Raw genomic sequence first — 25224 nt, 5'->3', positions numbered from 1 at the left:
TGGGAAACCTGGTTTTGCACCAAATTCTGTCATTTTACCCACATTCTCACGATTAAATTACCACCAGAAATACGTGGTAATGAAAAAGATTGACATTTCACATTAGCATACTCTTCTTTGAAGCAGGATACAGGAGGATAAGAGGGCTCCTTACTAAGCCTGAACAAAATGGAGAGGAGGGAAGACAAGAATAGATAGAAATCAAGTATCAGAAACTTAGGGCTAATCTTGTGATTCCCACAAGATGTTGGGGCTGCACGGTAGCACAGTGGTTAGCACGGTTGCTTCACAGCATCCGGAATCCTGGTTCAATTCCTGGCTTGGGTCACTGTCTGTATGGAGTCTGCACATTCTACGCGTGTCTGCTTGGGATTCCTCCGGGTGCTCCAGTTTCCTCCCGTTTCCTCCCACAAGTCCCAAAAGACGTGCTTGTTAGGTGAATTGGATATTCTGAATTTTCCCTCTGTGTACCCGAACAGGTGCCAGAGTGTGGCGACTAGGGAATTTTCACAGTAACTTCATTGCAGTGTAATGTAAACCTACGTGTGACACTAATAAAGATTATTATTATTAAAAATCATGGGGTGTTTAGATTGAAGAATTGGAACTGTTGTTCTTATCTTCAACTCCCGCTCCCTTTGTATGCTATAAAGAGCCATTAAAAAGTAAATTAACTGGTGTTTTATTTCAGCTTAAGGAAATGGCTGCTACGGTGGCATAGAACACAATAGGTCCTGGTCGGGACTAGGGGGAGTGCCGGTCTCAGTCCAGGCCGACTTTTATAATGTAAGATAACGATCCACAGTTGGATAGGCCTTCGTCCACTAACGAAGAAGTTCATATTCTATGTGTCCCATGGGGAGATTGATTATCTATCTCCATTGGCCACATAGGGATTATTAGCTCTTTTCCCATCAAGACTGAAAGTTCCCCTCCTGTGGCCAGCTAAGGGGCCACCTTTGCTGCTTTGCATGTGGCTGCATATCGACCAGTGGCGGGGCCTGATCGGGAGGCATATATCGAGTTGGTGATCACCTCTTCCCTGTCAAACGACGGAGGGTCACTGCCGAATGCTCGGCTCCAGTTGCGACGTCGTCCAGAATCGCTGAAGCCAAGTGCTGGTCCATGGTGGGTTGTGCTTCCTGACTACAGGACAGCACCAAGGGCAATGGAGGTACTGATATGTCTGGTATAGTTTCTCAGAGGTGGATTCCATGTCCTTGAGGTGGTCCGCATGCTTCCGTACGATCTTTTCCCTGGTTCTGACTTTGTGCAAAACCAGTCCTGTTTTCTCCATCATAACACCTGAGACCCACTGGGCGCCTTCCCGAAATTGCGGACATGTATGGCGTCCCCTGGTTTGAAATCAGATGTCTGGTGATGACAACCTTCTCCGAAGCAATGACCAAGGTTGTGGGGGTGAGGGTGGAGCCGTGCCCAATAGTGGCCATCTTCGGGGTATAAGAGCAGCCACAGCTACACCTGGAGAAGGGGGCTGACACCCTAGCTTTCACTTCCCTAATCGCACGCCGGAGAATCCTGCTCGGTTGGCAGATCAGCAGCACCACCCACAGCTGCAGACTGGCTGGCACACCTGTCGGAATATCTCCACTTGGAGAAGATCCCAGTGGGCTAAACAGCTGGCTTGTAATGCAGAACAAGGCCAGCAGCGTGGGTTCAATTCCTGTACCAACCAGGCACTGGAATGTGGCGACTAGGGGCTTTTCACAATCACTTCATTGAAACCTACTTGTGACAATAAGCAATTATATGGATCAAATACACCATCCGAGGGTCGGAAGAAGCCTGCCTTAAAATACGGGGGCAATTTGTCAGCCTGTTCCAAGACCTGTTCAAAGCCAACAATAACTAGGGAGGAACATTTTTTAAACATTTAATGAGGAATGACAAGAATACACAACCCAGTGGGATGGTGGAGGGGGGGGGGGGAGGAAGAGAGGAAGGAATCTGAGGGCAAGAAAAGGAACAACACAGAGGGAGGGGCGTAAGAACCCCCCCCCCCCCCCCCACACCCCACCCACCCACAAGGCGGCTGCGGTGGAAACTCACAGAAAAGAAAGGGGGGAAGGGGGAGAGCCGAAGTAGAGAGGGGCACCCCTCCCCCCGAGCGAGCAGGCATGGTATCAACAGGGGACTGGGGTGGGAGTGGAGGAGGATAGCGCACTGAGACAGACGGTGACAAATTGTAAATAGACACAAGAAAATCTTATGCACTGTACAATAACAAACACAAAATGCAATGTATATAAAACTGAAAATGCCAATAAAAATATATTTTTTAAAAAGATGTCTGGTGATGGTATTTTCGGTGGAGATCTTGCTTCATCTCTACTTTTCCACCAAGACACGGGAATGTCAAGCTCAGGCGGGTCTGGAGGCATCAGACCATCAGTAGCTCCGCTGGTGCTACCCCGGTCATAACATGCGGCATAGTCCAGTAGCGCAATAAGAACCACGCCAGCTTTGTTTCAAGGGAGCTCGTATTTTGTTTCCTCATTCTGTGCTTTAATGTTGAACTGCCCACTCCACCAAACCATTCAAGGATGGATGGAACAGAGCAGTCAAGATGTGCTTTATCTGGAACTCCTCACTAGTGATAGGGTCCCAATATCTGTGACATGTACCTCCAGTGTCCTGTGGGTGCTAAACAATAAGCGTAGTTTCACTATGGTAGTCCTCAAGTGGGCATCCAGTGTATGTCCAACCACTTTGAGTGAGCATCCAAGAGGACCAGCAACATCAACTCCATGAATGGCTCAACAAAATCGGTGTGCAAGTCAGGGGTGCCCTGGCCATTCCCAGGGATGGGGTGAGGCCAACGGTTGCAGCTTCTGGTATTCCAGATATGCTGAGCACTGTTTTACCATGTTCTCAATGTCGCTGTCAATTGCAGGTCATCACACATAGCTCCTCATCAGCACTTTCATCTTCGAAATATCGGGGTGTCCACTTTGCAGATCCTGCAGGATCATGCCTTGACCCGGCCACTGGACCCGTGAACTCCCCTCAGGAGGATACCATCCTCAACGCTTCACTTCTGTTTTTTCATGAGGTAGGGTTTCAGCTCCTCCAGGGGGCTTCCTTGCAACCCGATGGACGATGTGGATTTGCAGGATGATGTGCTGTATTTTTGTCAGCCTGGGGCCTCTCTTTCAGTTCACCAGCAATCTGAACAGTTGTCATAGGAAGAGTGTCCATGAAACTCAGAGTCGCCATGCCTTCAGCTGTTACTGGTGGAGAAGGAGAACTCACAGGCAGCAAGAATCGACTGACGGTGTTTGCGTTTGGTATCTCTACCCCTTGTGCCTGCTCAAATGCATATTTGTAAGCAGCTAATAGCAATGACCAACATTGGATTTGGGCCAAGGCTGTCGGAGCAATTCCCTTAACCTCAGTGAAGAGGCCAATAGGGGCTGATCGTCAGTGATAATTTAAAAATGGTGCCCTGAGATGTACTGGTGGAACCTTTTCATCCTTCTTTCTCTATTTGGGCGTAGCTCTGCATGGCCAGGGTCCTGGATGCATATACTATTGGATGTTCCGAGCGATCGTCCCACCAGTGCCATACGGGGAGGTGTTGCACGTGAGGGCAAGCGGCCTTGAAGCGTCAACAGCTGAGAGGACAGCACCTGCCTCTTTACCTTGGTAAATGCTTCCTCTTGTGACGCTCCCCATGTCCATTGTTGGCTCTTTTTCAGCAGAGTGTGCAGGGATGCAAACAGAGTGGCCAGGTTTGGGGTAAACTTCCCACAGTAGTTCGCGAGCCCCAAAAGCAACTTCAGTTCAGCCGTGTTTTCAGGTGCCAGGGCTCCCTTTTTGGCCTGACCCTTTCCTTCTACCGGGTGCAAGCCATCCTTATCCACACAGTGTCCTACGTGCGTAACTACCTTCACCTGAAAGATGCACTTACCTCTCTTCAAGTGGGCAGCCACTTTGGAGAAGCTCCTGAGGACATATTCCAGGTTGACCAGATGCTCCTTCTCGCTGGCATCCTGAAATGAGCACATTGTCCAGGTATACCATTACCCTGGGCAGGCCCTGGAGGATGCCTTCCATTATTCTCTGAAGAATCGCACAAGGTGATGAGACCCTGAAGGGGAGCCGGTTTTATTCGTACAAACCTCTCTCAGTATTGATATTAACATACTTCCAAGATGCTGTGTCCAGCTGTAGTTGGAGATACACGTGGCTCATTTTGCAATTTGTGAACGAGTGGCCCCCATCTAGATTCACCGGGGTCACCGGTGTTGCCAAATCACAAACCGGACTGGGCATATGATACCCAAGCATCCTAAATCTCACCTTCGCAAGCAGGGTGTAGGGCACCGGTCGTGCCCTGAAGTATTTGGGTTGGGTCATTGTAAATGTTCACGCTGGCCCCATTTACTTTTCCTAGGTCCTCCTGGAAAACCTTTGGATGTTTCCCAAGGACCATGTACAGACTGCTGATTCACATCTAGAAGATTTGCTGCCAAGCCAGACAAAGGGCCTGTAGCCAATTGCAGCCTAACGGGTTGGGTCTCGGCACTTGTACCACTATCCACTTAAGCCTGACTATCTGGTGCCCAAAGGTGACCGGGTTCATGGTGGTACCTATGATGTTCTATGGCTCCCCGGTATACGTTGCCAGGCGTGCCTTTGTATCTCACAAGCCCAAGGGCAGGATGCCCGTGTGGAGCCAACGGAAGGTTAGTTGACCGATGATGGAGATGGCAGCCCCCATGTCGTTCTCCCATCATCAGGGGGTGACCGTTAACTTAGAGCCTAATTTGAATCGGGGCTACTTTAGGGGCTGTGATGCAATTCAGCTGCATCAGGTCAACCTCCTCGAGTTGAACAACATTCAAGGCTGCGGCTCTGAGTTCCCTCGTCTGGCCAGGACGGCGTATTCTCTGTCGATTCTAGCAGCCTTGGCTCACACGTTCTGAGACTGCAAGTGCGTCAAAGCCGCAAAGTGTGAGGTAACAAGCCCCAGCTGGGATGGGGCCTCTATCCACGAGCAGGGAAGCTCATACTCCATGATTCCCACAGGGAGATTTCTTCGTGTATCCCCGTGAGCCTCGTAGTATTTATTACGCACACCAATTCCTGTTGTGAACACAAGGGTTCGCCAGATGACGGTTGTCACAGGGAGAAGTTCAGGGTTCACTGGTCAATAAACAGCTTTTTCAAAAAGGTGAGAAGCAATGGATGGTGGTGGATGATATGTAAAGATAATCTCATAGACCTGGCTTAAAGTAATTAAATAAATAAGGGTAATGGCATTGGAAAGGCTGACACACAAAAATACAAAACTGTTGATACCGGAAATATAGGAAGTCAAGGTAGAATATACTAAGCAGTTTCCACAGAAACTGAAAAGTATCAGGGTAATTCAACACCAATACCTGAGTGCAGTGAGTTTCATAGTTGATTGAAAGTAAATACTTTGGTTTGGGTAGGTGAGTAAATGGACAATTTTCTGTTCATCACAATGAGAAATTATATTGTTGGAGACTGGAATACTTTCTTGTTCTACACAGGAGTCAAAATCAAACATACCCAAGAGTAAAAATTCAATTAGGTGCATGTTTTCAAGTATGGTCTTAATTATACTGGGGATTTCATATACACAAAGTCAGATAATTAATGTTCTTTAAAAGGACTACAGCAGCGAAATAAGCATTGTTTGTTTTTTTTTACTGGCAAATTGCACAACAGTGCCTGCCTTTATTCTCTTCAGAATGCACAATGTAGACATTCAAGTCAGTAAATACTCCCAAGCAAATTAATTTATTATAAATTGAAAGGAAAGGAGTTAAAAGTTCATGCCATCAATCAGAAATGGAGGATCCCTGAGAGCATTCTATGTACATTAACAATAATGCAGCGGCATGGTTGCACAGTGGTTAGCACTACTCACTCACAGTGCCAGGTACCCTGGTTCAATTCCGACCTTGGGTGACTGTGTGGTGTTTGTCCATTCTCCCTGAGTCTGCGTCTCCGGGTGCTCCAGTTTCCTTCCAGAGTCCAAAGATGTGTAGGTTAGGTGGATTGACCATGAGATGGGCCTGCTTTTATTCCCTGCCTTAACGAGCCCCAGGTGGTTGGCCCCCACCCACTACCTGGGGAGCTCATACTCCACGAGTCCCAAAGGGAGAAATCAATGGTTGTTTCACCATGGTTCTCAAGGGGGTTATAACACCCCACCCCCCAGAGTCTGAAAGTCCCACATCCGTCACTGGCGGAGGCCTCCTGCGCTGCTTAGCCTGCAGATGTGCATACACTTGCGGTGATTCTGGGTCAGGTGGAGTGTGGCTGGTCGTTGAACACTGGCAGATTGCTTCAGGGGAACCATAGGGACTGTCATTTACCGGTGCAGATACCTCCATGCCCATTTCAGAACCTGAGTCATAGTACTCCTGCTGGGCTGGACGTGACAACCAGGATGGCTGGGCCCTCAAACTATGCTGCGGCGACAGCGATATTACCACTGTGGAACATCTCACGCCTAGTCAAATGGTTCACATGTTTCTTAAGGGTCTTTCCTTGGACTCAGACTCTATATTAGACCAGGCCAGTCTGATCCAGTACCACTCCTGGGGGCGACAGTCTGCTATCCCCTGTATTCCATGCATAAATGGTATCCCCGGTGTAGAACATTCGCTCCGGTATCTCTGAACCATGGTGACTCCTCTGGCACTTATAATGCCACTCGACCTTGGCCCGAAGGTTTAGAAAAGTAGGACTCATCCGAGTCCTGAGTTGGCGTTCCATTAGTGGTTCTGCTGGAGCAATCCCGGTGGCACAATCGGAGTCGTACAGTAACTGAATAAGAAGTGCGTCAACCGCGTGTCCATAGACCCAGTCGACTGCTTTTCCAATCCCCGTTTATAAGTTTGGACCACCTGCTCCACCAGTCCATTAAATGAAGGATGGCGGCACGGTGATGCAGTGGTTAGCACTGCTGTCTCACAGCTCCAGGGACCCGGGTTCAATTCCAACCTCGAGCGACTCTCTGTGTGGAGTTTGTACGTTCTTCCCGTGCCTGCGTGGGTTTTCTCTGGGTGCTCCGGTTTCCTCCCACAGTCAAAAGATGTGCAGATCAGGTGGATTGCCATGCTAAATTACCCCTTAACGTCTAAAAGGTTAGGATGGTTTACGGGGATGGAGTGGTGGCGTAGACTTAAGTAGGATGCTCTTTCCAAGAGTTGGTGCATACTAGATGGGCCGAATGGCCTCCTTCTCCACTGTAAATTCTATGATTCTATATGCCGTGGCGCAGATGTGCCAAATGCCATTACGCTGCATATAAACAACAAACTCCTTGCTGATGAAAGCAGTGCGATTGTCCGTCAACAGTACTTCCAGAAGTCCATGAACACAAAAAGATCTCCTGAGCTTCTCGATTGTGGCCCTGGACATCATAGAAGACATCCTGCAAACTTCCAGCCATTCAAGTGGGCATTCACAATTATTAGGAACTTGGAGCCCATGAATGGTCCAGCAAAATCCATGTGGGGGCGAATTCATGGTTGACCCGGCCATTCCCAAGGTGGAAAGGAGCTGATGACTGAAGATTCTGACATTTCTGGCATGCTCAGCAGTCGTTTTCAATTCTCTCAATGTCCCCATCAATACCTGGCCACCAAACATAGCTTTCAGCCAACATTTTCACTTTAGAAGCCCCTGGATGGCCAGTGTTCAAATCCTGTAACAGGGCTTCCTGTCCCTGAGGGGGGAATGGCTACTCGAGAACCCCACAATATTACGCCGCCCTCCAAACTCATTCCGTTGAATTTGGAAGGGCCGCAGAGACACTAAAAAGGCCTCCATTTTACCGCCATAGAGTAACATAAGGCAAAGCTTTGCCATCGCCGGGTCCCTCCCTTCAGGTGGGAGTTGCCATGCTAGCAAGTATGATGGTTAACGGAAGCATCACTCCATGGTCTCTCGAAGAGGGGCTATCGCTCCCTCAATTGCCTTTAACCAATCCTCTTGCATCTCGACGCTGCCAAAGTTACCCTTTCATCAACCCCATCTATTGTTCCACTGGCAATTGGGTGGACAACCCTGCCTCTGCCAAGCCTTCTGTAACTGCGCCACGCATTTCCTCCACTCCAGCACCGTTGTCTTATTCGACCTCTGTCAGGTGCGATAACCCGTCAACATTCCACCTCAGAAGAGAATTCAATTCTCACCACTTATTTCACACAATTTCCAATCAAAGAGCCCATTAATCGAGCAGAAAGGGTGAAAACCTTCAAGCAGAAGCCACCCCGTGTGCATCAGCACATGGCCGCCATCGGAAGTCCCGAGTAGCTGAAATATTGATACCACACACGAGTCTGTCCCTTAACATTACTGAGGGGGATGGCCTGAACCTGCAGTGCTGAGCCAAGTGCCATAAAGCGTATCACCATATTAGACTGGCACCTTTGCATAATTACAGACAGTTTGGGGTCGTAATGATCCCAAACCATTGCCGAGAGTTCATCGAATGACCTGGAATCTGGTGCAAGCCGGGTAGGTCAAACTTTCAATGATCCCAAATGTCTGGGCCCCGCAGGCGATCAGAGGAGAATTTTTTATCGGTCTTCCCCCAGTATTCCATTTGCTTGGAAGAAGCATCACATGTGCTGTGCATACTAATTCCAATCCTCCAGCCCCGCATCAAAGGCATCCAATTTACCGAGCAACAGCATTTAAACATACTCAATATTAACTTCCGGCAGATAGGCGAATCAACGGGTAAGTCCAGATCTTCCGTAAATCCTCTTTGCTAATATAACCCATAAGGAAGCTGTTGTTAATAAAGATGAATTTATTTACATATTTACAAGTAAATACTTATCACAGAATCTCACTCCCACTGCAAACATTGTTGGGATTATAGGTCTCACCAGACCCTGAGTTGGACCTGTATTAATACACTGCCTTAACAAGCCCCAGGTGGTTGGCCTCCACTCCCTACATGGGGAACTCGTACTCCCATGGGGAGATCAATGGTTGTTTCCCATGGTTCTCCAGTGGGTTATAACAATGTCCTTCAATTTTTTCTTGCAGAGTGGGATGGACGGTGGATAATCCTCCTGGTGCAACAAAGAAACAATGGGCAGGAAACATCTAGCACTCCCCCCTTCTGACCCTTCTGATTGATCTTCGTAACCAGGTTTACCAATTGGCCTCAATGCTAGACAAATTTGGTTAGATCCTGACCCTTGAACTGCATTGGTCACCAAGTTGGCACCCACAGGTTACCAAAATAATGTTGATGAATCAAAGGATGGATTTTGTGCCTCTCTGCTCTGGTTCACTTTCACTGTGCACCAGATTCTGGCACTGCCCACTTCTCTGCCAACCCCCCCCCCCCCCCCCCCCCCCCCACAACCCCAGAGTGAGTGAGATTGGTCTTCAGCAAAATAATATTATTGAATAAGCAGCCAGTTTTACCACGACCCTTTCCCTCTTCATTGATAACCATCATGTAGTGTAAAACAGGTTCCTCCATCACTATCGACCATTTTGTACTTCCACGAGAAGAGCAATTTTACGCAAATCTATAAGAAACTGTCATTGGTCCAATGCCAGTGGTGCATCAGAAATGCCTCTCCACATGACTCCACACATCAAGCATCTGGAACATAGCCCTTTTCATGAAATCAAAACTTGTTAGAAATGTTTTTAATGTATAAATTTAGAGTACGCAATGTGTATAATTTTTTCCAATTCAGGGGCAATCCATCTACCCTGCACATCTTTGGGTTGTGGAGGTGAAATCCACGCAAACACAAGCAGAATGCGCAAACTCCACACGGACAGTGACTCAGAGCTGGGATCGAACCCAGGTTCACGGCGTCGTGAGGCAGCAGTGCTAACCACTGCACCACCATGCCGCCCGAAAACGTGTTAGACATGACAGTGCTAAATCACTGCCACTCACTGAAATGAGCTTCCAGAGTGATTGCCAAAACTACTCAATATCGCAAAGTTTCGAGTTTGCTATTCTGTGGGTTAAATAAAATGTTGTGAAAATGGCAGCTTTACATGCCTCTGTTGACGTATTATGTGTGCAATTATGTTTTTTTTTAAATTTGGAGTCTCCAATTATTCTTTTCCAATTAAGAGGCAATTTAGCGTGGCCAATCCACCTAACCTGCACATCTTTGGGTTGTAGGGGGTGAAACCCACGCAGACACGGGGAGAATGTGTAAACTCCACAGTGACAGTGATCCAGAGCCTGGATTGAACTCGGGTCCTCAGCGCTGTAGGCAGCAGTGCTAACCACTGTGCCACTGTGCTGCCTGGGGGGCACAATGATGTTTGGTCATGTTCCTGACTTCACCCCCGATCCGGACAGTACATTAGGTAGGCAGGGCTAGAAATTGCCAGCACACCAATATTATTAATATGTTATTATATTGTATAGTTAAGGTCGTTAATCTCACAATTTGACTGCAATAATGCATGGCGTGAGCAATAAAATACTTGCAAAGTGCGTTTCACATCAGGTGGATTTCTTATTTTAATATTAGGCAGCTTGTTAGGGTGGGTTTAGACTTTCCAAGTTAGCCCTGAGTTTGAACATGGCACTGACTGCTCTGTGTTTTATACGAGAATCAGTGTTTTCATTTCAAACTTCACTGATTGAGACAACTTGGGCGGGATTCTCCGACCCCCCGCCGGTTCGGAGAATCGCCCGGGGCCGGTGTCAATCCCGCCCCCACCGTGTCCCGAATTCTCCGCCACCCGAGATTCGGTGGGGGCGGGAATCGAGCCGCGCCAGTCGGCGGGCCCCCCTGCAGCGATTCTCCGGCTCGCAATGGGCCGAAGTCCTGCTGCTGACAAGCCTCTCCCGCCAGTGGGAATCAAAACACCTACCTGACCGGTGGGATTGGCGGCGCGGGCGGGTGATCTGACCCCGCGATCGGGGCCCACCGATCGGCGGGCGGGCCTGTGCCGTGGGGGCACTCTTTTTCTTCCGCCTTCGCCACGGTCTTCACCATGGCGGAGGCGGAAGAGACCCCCTCCCCTGTGCATGCGCCGGGATGACGTCAGCAGCCGCTGATGCTCCGGCGCATGCGCGGACTTACGCCGGCCGGCAAAGTCCTTTTGGCCCCGGCTGGCGTGGCGCCAAAGGCCATTCACGGCAGCCGGTGGAGCGGGGACCACTCCGGTGCGGGCCTAGCCCCTCACTGTGAGGGCTTGGCCCCTAAAGGTGCGGAGACTTCCACACCTTTGGGGCAGCCCAACGCCAGAGTGGTTCACGCCACTCCGACACGCTGGGACCCCCTGCCCCGCCGGGTAGGGGAGAATCCCGGCCCTTATTCCTCCTGCAGAGAGATGCATTTTGACCTTCACCATCGCTTTGGCCTTTTAACTAGGCAAAACATGAAGATAGTTGTCTCTGTGAGAGATCCATCTCCAGGAAGGAGGAGAGGAGTAGAGTGAGTGAAAGGAAGAAGGGTACATCAAGAGACCTGTCCAGGTGGCACATGAGGGTGGCAGAGCTACACAAGATCAATAAAATAAGGAAGCCATTATGAATCCTTAATGGAGGTGCAGAAGGACTTATGCAGCCCCTCAAGTATATAGGCTGAGACCGAGTTATCTTCAGATAACTGAGACATAATAACAGGAGGCACAGGCTCTCAAAAGACATTGTCACATCTCTTTGTGACATGCTCGCAGGGGTGATCTCGTCCAACTGTGTTGGGTGGTCACCCAATGTCTCTAGCTGTAAAGGTCACTGTTGCGCTAAACATCTTTACAATAGAATCCTTTCAGGCAACATGTGGAGAGCTCAGTGGCTTCACACAGCATGCTGCACATCACTGAATTAAGGTTTTCTCTGATGCTATGTTCAGAAGGTCAGGAAATTACATTTCTTTCACAATGGATTGCCAAAGTCAACTCAAAAGAGCCAGAGAGTGTGCATCAATTGTAGGTTTCCCCAGGGACCAAGTAGCCATTGACTGCATGCACATAAAGGCTCCAACTAGTCATCCATGAATCTTTATTAATAGGAAGGGATTTCAGTCATTGAACGTCCAGCTGGTCTGTGACCATAATCCACAGACAATGCAAGTATGTGAGAGTTACCAGAGCAGCAGCAAATGCCCCAGATGGTTGGCTTTAGGGTGGCAATAATTATCTATTGAAGAGATGACTCATGACTCCAGTGACCCCAGAATAGACATGGAGTGGAACTACTATGCAAGCTGAAGAAGCACCAGGGCCATTGTAGAACAGACAATTGAAAATGAGGTTCTGATACCTTGGCAGATGGAGTGGTATTGCTGTATGCTCCATCACATGTGCCACTCATGATCGTAGGATGTTGTGCCCTCCAGAATCTTGCCATTCAGGGAAGGGATGAGTAAGGTTCCAGGCGACGTCCACATGGAGGTGATGACTAAGAAAAACTCAAGTTTATTTTACCTATTATTTTACAATTCCAACTCCTCGAAGAGTCCCGGCACCCGGCCCACACTTGGGCCAGGGTATTTATGTCCCATGGGGCCTCTGGCGTAAGAGTATAGCTCCACTCCCTCATCTAGGGAGATCATACTCAGGTGAGGCCATTGGGATTCTGAGGTTGCAGACCCCATGGCCTCCGATCGGGGTATAACACCGATCCCGCCACAAAACCGATATGTCTTCCATCACTACGTCAGGAGGGAGGAGATCCTTCACCCGCTTTGCCATGGGCTGCCTGCTCTTCTGCGTCTGGAAGGGTGTAACGAACCACGGAGTGACATTTACGGGCTGAACACCTGATGGGTTCTGTTGTGTTTGGCCTGGTGGTCGCTACTGGACCCATTTTAACTGCTGTTGGCAAAATCTCTGGGCACGATTCTCCGCAAATGCGGAGAGTGGTAAAGGCTGCCGTGAAACTGGCCGTGTTTCACGGCAGCCTCCGCGCCCCCTCCCAGGACCCGATTCTCCCCCCGGTCAGGGCTAGCAGCAAGGCCCCAGTCACGGTGACTGACGCACACGATGACGTCAGCCACGCATGCGCGGTTGGACGGCTCCAACCCGCGCATGCGCGGATGACGTCATCACGCATATGCGTCAAACCCGCGCATGCGCGGGCCGTCATGCCCCTCAGCCGCCCCGCGGACTGTCCCTGCGGGGCGCTGGAGGAACAAAGAGTGCGCGGGTATCGGACCCGCTGCCCGCGATCGGTGCCCACCGATCGCGGGCCCATGCCACCCTTGGCACGGCCGTGCCAATCGGTGCCATGGTTGTCCGGGACGGCACTTTGCAGCCGTTTTCACGAACGGTGAGAGCAGGTGTGTTTGCGTTCGTGAAAACGGCCGTAAAGGCCTGGGAACTTGGCCCATCGGCCTGGGGAGAATCGCTGTTCGCCGTAAAAAACGGCGAGCAGCAATTCGTGTCGTGGGGCGGCCATGGGGGGGGGGGGGGGGGGTAGAATAGCGGGAGGTCGGGAAAAATGTCGGGAAGGCCCTCCTACTATTCTCCGACCCGTCGTGGGCAGCGGAGAATCGCGCCCTCTATCTCTGATTCCGGGTTGGATGAGTCGACCTCCTGCATCTCCGAATTGAGGGGCTCATCCACCTCAGTGGGTATCACAGGTGGCTTCTCTGGAGGAAGGGGCACAACAGGTTGTGGGGGTTTTGATCTGTCCTCGAGGACCTGTAAAGCATGGCTGCGGAAGTGGTCCACGTGTCTGTTCAATTCTTTTCTTTGTATGCTAACGGAGAATGAGACCAGTCCTGATCAATTTACTTTTGTCCCTGGAATCCAAAATTCCCCATCGGTGAAATTTCAGAAGTAGACCGCGTCGCCCACAAAATATTCCCTGACGGGTCTGAATTGTCATGTTGCGGAGTGTTCCTATAGGTCGCGGACCTTTTTCCCTATCTCTAGCAGGACGAGGCTCAAATGCAGCGCAGCCGACGACCCTTTAACAATTCCGAGGGAGCCACTCCAGTGGTGGCATGTGGCGTGCTCCAGTAATGGAAAAGGAAATGGGCCAAATGGGTCTCTGGGGATATGGAAGTCTCTTTTTCCATGCCAAGCTTAAATGTCTGCACTGCCCATTTGGCCAATCTGTTGGATGATGGGTGATAATGTGCCGCTGTCCAATACCAATATTTCAGGAAGCCCGTGGACATGAAAGGTTTGTCTGAGCCGCTCAGTAGTAGCTCGCAATGTAATCATGGTCATGCAGTGGACGTCATCCACTTCGAATAGGCGTCCGCGATAATTAGATACTTGGCTCCTTGAATCGCTCTCCCAAAATCCACGCAGAGACAGGACCATGGTCGGCCCAGCCGCTTCCACGGGTGGAGTGGAGCTGCAGCTGGTAGCTTCTTGGCACCGAGTACCTTGCTTTACCAAATTCTCAATGTCTGTGCCTATTCCAGGCTATCATACATAACTCCAGGCCAACATTTTGGAGACTTCTGGGTGTCCACTGTGGAGGTCTTGTAGGATTGCTCCCTGACCTCGCTCCGGCACGGCCACACATGAGCCCCAAAACAGGTTACCATCCACCACACTGAGTTCAGCCACCTTCTTGGTGAACGCGGGCAGATCCTTCAGGAGAGTGCGATGCTGGGTCCCGTACAGCACTATGTGGTGGACCCTGCCCAACAATGGGTCATCTGCATCCATGCCTACACCTGGGCCACCGTAACTGACAAGGAATCCATAAAATGCAAGGCTGCAATGACCTCGTCTGATGTGGCAGGCGTCGCCGCACAGGTAGGCAACGGGAGTTGGCCGAGGGCGTCCACATGCGGAACCTTAGTTCTTGGACGATGTTCCAACATGTATTCATATGCTGTCACGAGCAGCGGTCAGTGCTGAATGCGGGCAGACGCCGCAGGAATCATCCTATCCTCCTTAAACAACGCCAGAAGGAGCTTTGTGGTCTGCAGAGTCTGTAAATGCCCATATCCGTACTGGTGGAATCGCTTCACCCCGAAAACCAACGCCAAGCCTTCCTTTTCAATTTGTGCATAGTTCTGCTCTGTGGCCACCAGGGTGCATGAAGCAAACGCAATGGCCCATTCCGTTCTGTCATCCATTCAATGTGTCAGAACAGCCCTGATGCCATAAGGCGAGGCATCGCTGGTTAACAACAAGGGCTTGGATGGGTCAAGATGGGTTTGTAGATGAGAGGCATTGCTTCACCTCCCCGAAAGCCATCTGTTGGGGTATGTCACAAAACCATAATTGGCCCTTCTTTAGTAACTGATGCAATGGTGCCAACACGGTTGCCAAATTTGGAATGAACTAGCCATAATAGTTGATTCGGCCAAGAAGGGGCAGAGTTCTGTAGGATCCTTTGGTATTGGGGCCTGCCAAATTGCTTATGCCTTGTCATCCACTGGGTGCAAGCCATTCCACTCCACCCTATAAACCATGTAGACCATTTCTGTTCTGTGAAACACTCACTTTGCAAGCCGGACGCCGAATGTCTCGAAACGACCTAGTCCATCCTCCAGGTTCTTCATGTGTTCGCAGTCAGGTGGACCATGACCAACACGTCGTCCAGGTAAACCCCGACCTGCGCCAATCCTCAGAGAATATTCTCCATTCCTCGTTGAAAAATGGCACATGCGGAGGAGACTCCAAAAGGCAACCTGGGGTTCTTGTACAGACCCCTGATTGACCTACATATTGATGGTCACGTACTTCCGTGAGGCCAAGTCCAAAACTATTTGCAGTTAAGCATGACTCATGTCGAGCTTGGTGAAAGTACGCCCTCCACTGAGCAACATATGTCTTCAATCCTGGGCACCGGGTAACTGTCCAAACGGGGCGCCCGATTTATCGTCATCTTATAGTCCCCGCAGAGACAGATGGAGCAATGAGGCTTCATGACTGGCACAACCGGCGCAGCCCAATCTGCAAACTGCACTGCATGCCACAGGAAGTCTGAGGTTGCAGACCCCGTAGCCTCCGGTCAACTTATATCAGGATGTGTTTGAGGAAGAGGGGACACCAGATAGCAGCAACAGCTACTCATCCTTGGCCATTATGTCCGTTTGGTCCTCCCTACCTTGCTGTGTGGTCCAAGAAGTTGGTTCAGTGTCCAGTCTACCAGTCTTCCTGGCTCTGGGCTCCTGAACTCACAGCTAGGTAGCATGCAGGTCAGAACGCATCACCACAATGATGCCTACAATACATTCAGTTTTCTGCTCCAGGATAGTTGCTAGTCTGTCCATGGAGGAAGCTTGGAGCTCCAAAGAGTCTGTGTTCACAGTGCACATGGCCAGGATGGACACCTCCACTGTCCAAGCCAGAGCACCCAACCCGTCTGGCATTTCTGCTAAATCTCCTCACACCTTGCGCTGGACATACAGCATCTGGCGCATTACAGACAACTCCAGAGGCTCATCATCCGACTCAGAATCAATCTCTGGAACACCTCGGGCACTCCTCTGAGAAGCCGGTGCCTGCTCCACCACATTCTTTGGCAGCTGCACGTGCAAATGTGAAGTGCCCTCACAGGATGTTCATGCCCTTGTCTCAATGTGGGAATCCGTGCTGAGGTGCCAATATCTGTGCTGGTGCTTGGGGCAGAGAGAGGATGTGAAGATGCTTCATGTCCTCAGAGGGAAGTGACAAGCTGGCATCAACATCACAGTCCATGGAAGAGGACCCATATGTGCAAGAGAGACAGAAAAAAGGTTATTAATTGGCTTTTCAAACCTTTCAATAGCTGTGTGAAGTCACATTGCTCAGCATCATTACAGTCAGCTGCAAAATGAAGTATGACACAGTGCACACACTATACACACTTGCAGCAACATTTTCTATTAGGAAGCTTGCCTGGATTTTAATGCCAGGAGGCAAACTTTAACATTTGTTGAATCCTGCCAGGCATCAATTAAGCTCCCACTTGCTCGATCTGCTTTTGTCCAGGTTTCAGCCATTTGCTACCTTACCAAATCGATGCCTATCTCCAATCTTGCCTCTTCCAATAGGCATGGGGAATGCTGGAAAACCTCTTTGTATGGCGTTGGATTGAAAGTTCAGGAATGTCACCTCCAGTTTTGGCTCCCTGGTATCTTGAGCACACTATTCCTGAAAATAGGTGTAAAATTGCAATGACTAACACTGTTCGATTAACTGATATCATCACACCTTACTGTAATAAGCACAATGCTTGGCAGCCAAGATGCTGTCCACCTTCCTCATCTGTACAAGTTCCCCTCCCCATCTCCCATTGGACCAAAACAAAAAGTATACAGAGGCATTGGCTCTAAGACTTTGCTGCATAATTCTACCTTAGACCCACAAGCACCGCACAAACCTACAGCATTCAAGACGCTACCCTGTAGTTTCCTGCCACAAGAATACACATACTGAAGACTTACTAAGGACCTGGCCAACCTCAGGAGGTCATTGCACCTCTTCTGGCATTGCATCCAAGTACGATACATTAGCCCTATGCTGCTGACCTCTGCTGTAACCGCCTCCCAGCCTCTACATCTGACTGAGCTAACTCTCCTCTTCCCATCAGCTGGCATTAGTTGCTCATGTCTGATGGACAGAGCCTGAAGGAGGGCGCAGAAAGATCAATCATCGAATCTTAGGGCTGCTGTGATCCTTCTTCCCTGCCTCTCCCCTCGCTATAGTTACAGAGAAAAACATGCAACAACTAGACAGTTCCTTTACGTTAAGATCTTGAAAACATCTTCATGTTCAAATTGAATGCCATATGTAATCAGTGGCAAGAAACAACTTTCAGAGAAATGTTTAGAACATTCACACTTACTTGAAACCAAGCTCGGTGCTATATCCGGATCAATACTGCTGCAGATCTGTGTAAAGTACATACATTTTCTGGGCCATCTGACATTGTCCTATGCCAGGCCGCCCATAAATGACTGGTCATGACATCCTTCCGGTTCATGGCCAATGAGCTCAGATAATGGGCATCCCGCTCTCCAGCATTGATTGGGTGGAAATTTGACTCCCTTTGAGATCAGAAGACCCACCCCCCAGCCCAAATTTGCATAACCGCCACTTAATACAGTGTTCTTGGATGGGGGCAGGGAACAGGTGTCGGAAGAACTGCCCACTTCTGGTGCGGATCTTTTTGTTGCGAGTTAGCTACTCACCTATGTGACATTATTATTCAAACCTGTTCCAGTTCATACCGTTGACAGTAATGTGACAAGTTCACTGTAAAACCATTGCAACTGCCACTCCACACACATATCACCAACTTTTCATTTTCCTTTCCAGAAGCTTCAACACCTCCACAGAGCTCTACCAATCAGCAGCCTTCAACTTCTGAAATAAGTTTGTACTCCCTAAGTAGATCTTCAATAGAGTCCCTTGAATCATCTCAAAGTTGGCAAAATGAGGAAATGAAGTATATCCATGGGCTTCATTTTGCTAAAGGGATACAATAACTTCAAGTCACAGCACACAAAGGTATCACAATATGAACATCAGGATATCATCATATATTTACAGCAAGACTAGGGGATAGGCCTATCTCCCAGCACATAGAGATTACAATTATCTGTAACATTTGTTCTGCATTAAAATGTTTTAAAGATAAAATAATGAATGCAAGGACTCTCTAAGACTGTGAGTTAATGTGGGCAAATGTGATGTAATGATTTCCAACATCAAAGCTTGGGGATTGGAATTTAGAGCTTCACTCATTCCAAACTATCTACTAATTTTACAATATACTAATTGATCTCCATGGCGGTGTTCGCAAACAAAATTGGAAAGAAAATTTGTATCCGTCCTATAATTCTGCTTGTTCCTAATCTCAAATTCTTCTCCTGCCAGCAATTTAACTTTGTTTGCCTTACTTTTCTTCTGTTTTCCCCTTTGTCACTTTTTCTGTTTGTCTCTAACACACTTTGGGTGGAATCTTCACAATTTTGAAAAATTAAATCAAGGGTGAGGTTTCAGTTCCAGGTCCTGACCCTCATAGTGTCTGTTATGCACATGGTGCTGCAATCTTATAAGAGGACAGCAGACTCCAGCACCACCAACTAAGGATATGGTGACCGTATAACAGTTCTGTTTTTTCATTGAATGTACCGGTGTCCTGACAACTTGCTCAAAATAGCTATCATATCTCAGTTTGCCACTTTCCCCTCTCTACATGAACCATATCAGAATTTTCCATCAGCACTCCACCTATTTGTATTGCATCAAAGGGTGGGATTCTCCAGCCTCCCAGCTGAATGCATCTCGGCGGTGGAAGGTGATGTGTTGGGTACTCTGGATCTGTGGAGACAGCGTTTACCTTAGCAGTGACATAGACAGGCTACCAACACTTGTAATAGTACAACGCTATTTTATTAAGCTAGGAACTGTTGAACATACTTTCACTGTGGGTCGACACTATGTTAGATTAAACTGAAGACCTATGCCTATCCTGACCAGTCTAAACTGTTAGCACATGGTGAAGGTCTGTGCTACAAGCTGCGAGCTCTGTCCTTCTCAGAGGCTGCATCCCGAATGAGCAGGAAAACTAGTGCCCTCTGGCTTTATAGTGAGCGTGCCCTAACTGGTGATTGGCTGCTGTGTGGTGTGTGTTGATTGGTCTTGCAGTGTGTCAGTCAGTGTGTGTCTGCACCATTATATACTGATGTGTATATTATGACAGAAGGTGGCTCGCCGTTCCCTGGCAGCAGGATTCTTTGTTGCTGCCTCAGTCAATGGGAATTCTCATTGAAGCCACCCGACGCCACTCGAAGATGGGGAAACACTGTAGACGGGGGAGCACTGTAGGTGGGACCAGAGAATCCCGCCACCAGCGAACGGCCAAAGAATTCCGGCCAAAGTCTCTTCTCTTCACTTCCTCTTCCCTCCCATTTACCTCATGTTTCAATCAGTAAATTTCAGCAGGAGGGGCAGCGCAGTGGCGTAGTGGGTTAGCCCTGCAGCCTTACGGCGCCGAGGTCCCAGGTTCGATCCCGGCTCTGGGTCACTGTCCGTGTGGAGTTTGCACATTCTCCCCGTGTCCGTGTGGGTTTCTCCCCCACAACCCAAAGATGTGCAGGCTAGGTGGATTGGCCACGCCAAATTGCCCCTTAATTGGAAAAAATGAATTGGGTACACTAAATTTTAAATAAAATTTTAAAAAAGAAATAAATTTCAGCTGGGGAAGCCTGGTTTAGTTGGCGCTATCCATTTGGATGTTGCCGAAATATGGATATCAGTCCGTGATGCTGACGTAACTAACCACAAGTCCCAAAGGCTTGCCTGTTAGGTGAATTGGACATTCTGAATTCTCCCTGTGTACCTGAACAGGCGCCGGAATGTGGCGAGTAGGGGATTTTCACAGTAACTTCATTGCAGTGTTAATGTAAGCCTACTTGTGACACTAATAAAGGTTATTATTATTGCGCAGAGAGCAGGGTAGAGCAGGAGGCCAGTGGGGGAGAGAATAATTTATAATTTATAGGAGTTTAATGGGAGTAATTTTGTAGGGGTTACAGGTGTAACTTAGAGGATGTCATGAGCTAGTTTATAGGAGCTATTGGAGTAACGTACTCCCATTACCTTCTATAAATTAACCCCATGATCACCTGGAGCCAGAGAATCAATGTCTTGTGATGGCAGAAGATTGGCAAGGTGTCCATAGAATGCCTACAGTGCAGAAGGAGGCCACTTGAAGAGGTCGTCGGATGACACCCATCAGTAAATGATCAATCAGTGCTGAGGTAGGTGGCAGATATGTTTAGTTGACATGTGGAATGAAGGACTGTGCACTTTTCTGCTTAAGGCTCTGGGTACAAACTAAATTTTCTACCCTTGAGGTACCTTTGCTCCTTTACAATCTAGTTTCTAGCTGAAAATGTCCATTGTTAGAATTCAGAATACAAATGAAAATAAACACGACTTTTAAATGGAGATGGTCGTATCATTGTGCATTGCACAGTAAAGTCAGAGCGGTATTGAAGATTCTGGGTAACAAATAAAGCCTTAGTTTTATTTTTATAAGAAAACGAGGCAAAAAATAATAATTGAAACAAGTCTGTGGTTTGTAACTGAGGTTTTCAATAATTGAATGTCTTAAAAGGGTTGCAAAATCTGGCTGGACATGTTCTGGTAGATACCATCTCATGACTCCATACTTTCAACTGACCTTCCCCCAGACACTTGACATTGGTTGGCCAACGTGTGCATCATCGCAGCGCCACTTCTTCCCAAAGCCTTTTGATCCCGGTTTTGACTTTTGAAAATCTGGAAACCGGAATTAAGGACAGTGGGTGGTATCACTTTGTGGGAGGCTCAATGAGAGAGCCTACAATTCTAGGCAGCAACTCTAGAAAGATGGGCACTGTTGAGGGGGGAGGTGAATGTGAGGGCACTTAATATCGATGCACTCTCAGATAGGGGCTGAACATGGAGAAAGAAACAATGCCCGGAGCAGTTAGGGCCGATAGTGTGGAAGGGAAACCCTTCCACAGGAACGATTATGGCCAAAACTGCTGTTATTTAAGCCATAAAACTCCACAATTAGAGCTTTTAGGAGAAGCTTCAATGGCCCTTAGCTCTGGTGTCAGGAGACCATCTCTTCATAGTAACTGGGCCCCAGATTTAGCAGCAGACCCATCTAAGTCTGGAAAGGTTTAGTCGGGGTGAGGTAATGGCCCTTGATTGTGATGTTAATTAGATTGATTGGCTGCTGGCTTCAATGAGTGGGCTACTGATTCCTATGGGCAGCCCAAGCCAGGAATCTTGACCAGAGGTGAAACAGTGCTGGAGAGACATCCCACCCAACAGGGATTTTTAAAAAAAAAATTTTATAATTTTTATTGAAAAATTTTGAATTTATACAACAACAACGAACCATAATAAAATACCAAAAATAACAATAATATTAGCAATCATAAACATTCGCCCCACCTCCATGAACAACACAGCATATTAACAACAACGCAAATTAACACAATATTAAGTTACATAATAGAAACTACAATAAGGAACCCCCCCTTACCTCCCCCCCGCCCCCGGGTTGCTGCTGCTATTGACCAAGATACCTATCTTTGAGCCAGGAAGTCCAAAAAAGGCTGCCATCGTTTATAGAACCCTTGTATTGATCCTCTCAGGGCAAATTTGACCCTTTCCAATATAAATCCCACCATGTCACTGATCCAGGTCTCCACACTTGGGGGCCTCGCATCCTTCCACTGTAGCAAGATCCTTCGTCGAGCTACTAGGGACGCAAAGGCCAGGACACCGGCCTCTTTCGCCTCCTGCACTCCCGGCTCTACTGCAACTCCAACAATCGCGAGTCCCCACCCTGGTTTGACCCTGGATCCAACCACCCTCGACACCATCCCCGCCACCCCCTTCCAGAATTCTTCCAGTGCTGGGCATGCCCAGAACATATGGGCGTGGTTCGCAGGACTCCCCGAACATCTGGTGCACCTGTCCTCACCCCCAAAGAACCTACTCATCCTAGTCCCGGACATGTGGGCCCGGTGCAGCACCTTAAATTGGATGAGACTAAGCCTCGCACATGAGGAGGAAGAGTTGACTCTCTCCAAGGCATCCGCACAAGTCCCGTCCTCTATCTGCTCCCCGAGTGCCTCCTCCCATTTAGCCTTCAGCTCCTCCACTGACGACTCCTCCACCTCCTGCATTACCTTATAGATGTCAGACACCTTCCCCTCTCCGACCCACACACCCGAAAGCACTCTGTCCATCGTCCCCTGCGAGGGCAGCAAAGGGAATCCCTCTACCTGTCGCCTAGCAAACGCCTTTACCTGCAAGTATCTGAACATGTTCCCTTGGGGAAGCCCAAATTTATCTTCCAGTTCCCCCAGGCCCGCAAACCTCCCGCCAATAAACAGGTCCCTCAATTTACTGATGCCCACCCTTTGCCACCCCCTAAATCCCCCATCCTTGTTCCCCAGGATGAACCGATGATTGCCACCCAATGGAGCCTCCATCGAGCCCCCTGTATCCCCCCTATGCCGTCTCCACTGTCCCCAGATTCTTAGGGTCGCCGCCACCACCGGGCTCGTGGTAAACCTCTTAGGGGAGAGCGGCAACGGTGCAGTTACCATGGCACCCAGGCTCGTACCTCTACATGACGCCATCTCCATTCTTTTCCACGCCGCCCCTCCCCCCTCCATCACCCATTTACGCACCATTGACATATTGGCTGCCCAATAGTACCCCAAAAGGTTGGGCAGCACCAGCCCGCCTCTACCCCTCGCTCGCTCCAGGAACACCCTCTTCACTCTCGGAGTCCCATGTGCCCACACTAAGCTCAAAATACTGCTAGTCACTCTCCGAAAGAAGGCCCTGGGGATAAAGATGGGCAGGCACTGAAAGAGGAACAAGAACCTCGGAAGCACCGTCATTTTGACGGACTGCACCCTCCCCGCCAATGACAATGGCAGCATGTCCCACCTCTTGAACTCCTCCTCCATCTGATCTACAAGTCTGGTGAAATTATGTTTGTGAAGAGTCCCCCAGTCCCTGGCCACCTGCACCCCCAGGTACCTAAAGCTCTCCCCTGCCTGCCTAAGCGGGAGCCTACGAATTCCTTCCTCCTGGTCTCCAGGGTGCACCACAAACACCTCACTCTTGCCTAAATTTAGTTTATAACCTGAAAAGGTCCCAAACTCAGCTAGCAGCTCCATCACCCCCGGCATCCCTCCCACCTGGTCCGTCACATACAGTAACAGGTCATCGGCATACAACGACACCCTATGTTCCTCCCCACCTCGCACCAAACCTCTCCACCTCTCTGAATCCCTCAACGCCATCGCCAGCGGCTCGATTGCCAGTGCAAACAACAAGGGGGACAGGGGGCAACCCTGCCTGATCCCTCGGTAAAGCCGGAAGTACTCCGTCCTCCTCCCATTCGTGGCCACGCACGCCATCGGGGCTTCATATAGCAGCCTCATCCATCTAATAAACCCTTCACCAAATCCAAACCTCCCCAACACCTCCCATAAGTACCCCCACTCCACTCAATCGAAGGCCTTCTCCGCATCCAGCGCCACCACTATCTCTGCCTCCCCTCAATCGCCGGCATCATGATGACATTCAACAATCTCCGCACATTCGTGTTCAGCTGCCTTCCCTTCACAAAACCTGTCTGGTCCTCGTGTACAACCCCTGGCACACAGTCCTCTATCCTGGTGGCCAGGATTTTTGCCAGCACCTTGGCATCTACGTTGAGGAGACATATGGGCCTGTATGAACCACACTGCTGGGGGTCCTTGTCCCTCTTTAAAATTAACGAGATCAGCGCCCGCGACATCGTCGGGGGCAAAGTCCCCCCTTCCCACGCTTCATTAAGTGTCCGCACCAGCAAGGGGCCCACTAGGGCCACAAACTTTTTATAAAATTCCACTGGGAACCCATCCACTTTGTGGGAACCCATCCACTTTGGAGGGCGGGATTCTCTGATCCCGCGCCGGGTCGGAGAATCGCCGGGGTGCAAATCCCACGATGCCACTCCGACGCCGGGCCACCGATTCTCCGGCGACCAGAGAATTGGCAGCAATGGCGTCTCTGCAATCGCGTAGCACTGGCCGAGGGCCACTCAATGCGGCCCTCCCAGTGATTCTCCGCGCTCGACGGGCCAAATGCCCGCTGAGTTTGCCCAAGTCCCGCTGGCGTCACTCGCGTGTGGTCCTACCCGGCAGGACCTCAGCGTTCTGGCTGTGGGGGCTGTCCTGGTGGGGGCAGGGGGGATCCGACTCCGGGGGGGGCCTCCAGTCCCGCGATTGGGGCCAACCGATCGGCGGGAGGGCTAATTGCGGGAGAGGCCTAGGTTCCTCCGTGCTGGGCCCCTGTAGGGCTCCTCCATATTGCCCGGGGGCCTGCTCAGCGACAGCAACCCACGCGCATGCATGGACCCGCACCGGCCGAGCTGGCGCCCATATCGGCAGCTGGAGCTGTGTGAAGCGCTCCAGTGCCATGCTGGCCCCCTGTGCGGCGCAGGATCGCTGCTCCTAGGGGCCAGGTGACGCCGTCATAAAACGTTCCGGCATTTACGATGGAGTCAACACTTAGCCCCAGGATCAGAGAATCCCGCCCGTAATCTTTGATACTCCAGGAACAACCTCACACTCCTGAATTTCAAAGACCCAAGATTGACAACACAACTGCAACATACAGCAACGGAAATAATCCTGAAGTCATTTTCCTCCCAGTCCCTACAGTGCAACTTTGGCAGGTTAGGTTTTCCACCCATCACATATTTACTTTTGATTCCAGATGTTTTTCTAAACTCAG

Source organism: Scyliorhinus canicula, chromosome 10 (assembly GCF_902713615.1).
Source record: "Scyliorhinus canicula chromosome 10, sScyCan1.1, whole genome shotgun sequence".
Lineage (NCBI taxonomy): Eukaryota > Metazoa > Chordata > Chondrichthyes > Carcharhiniformes > Scyliorhinidae > Scyliorhinus > Scyliorhinus canicula.
Note: the sequence above shows the minus strand (reverse complement) of the source record.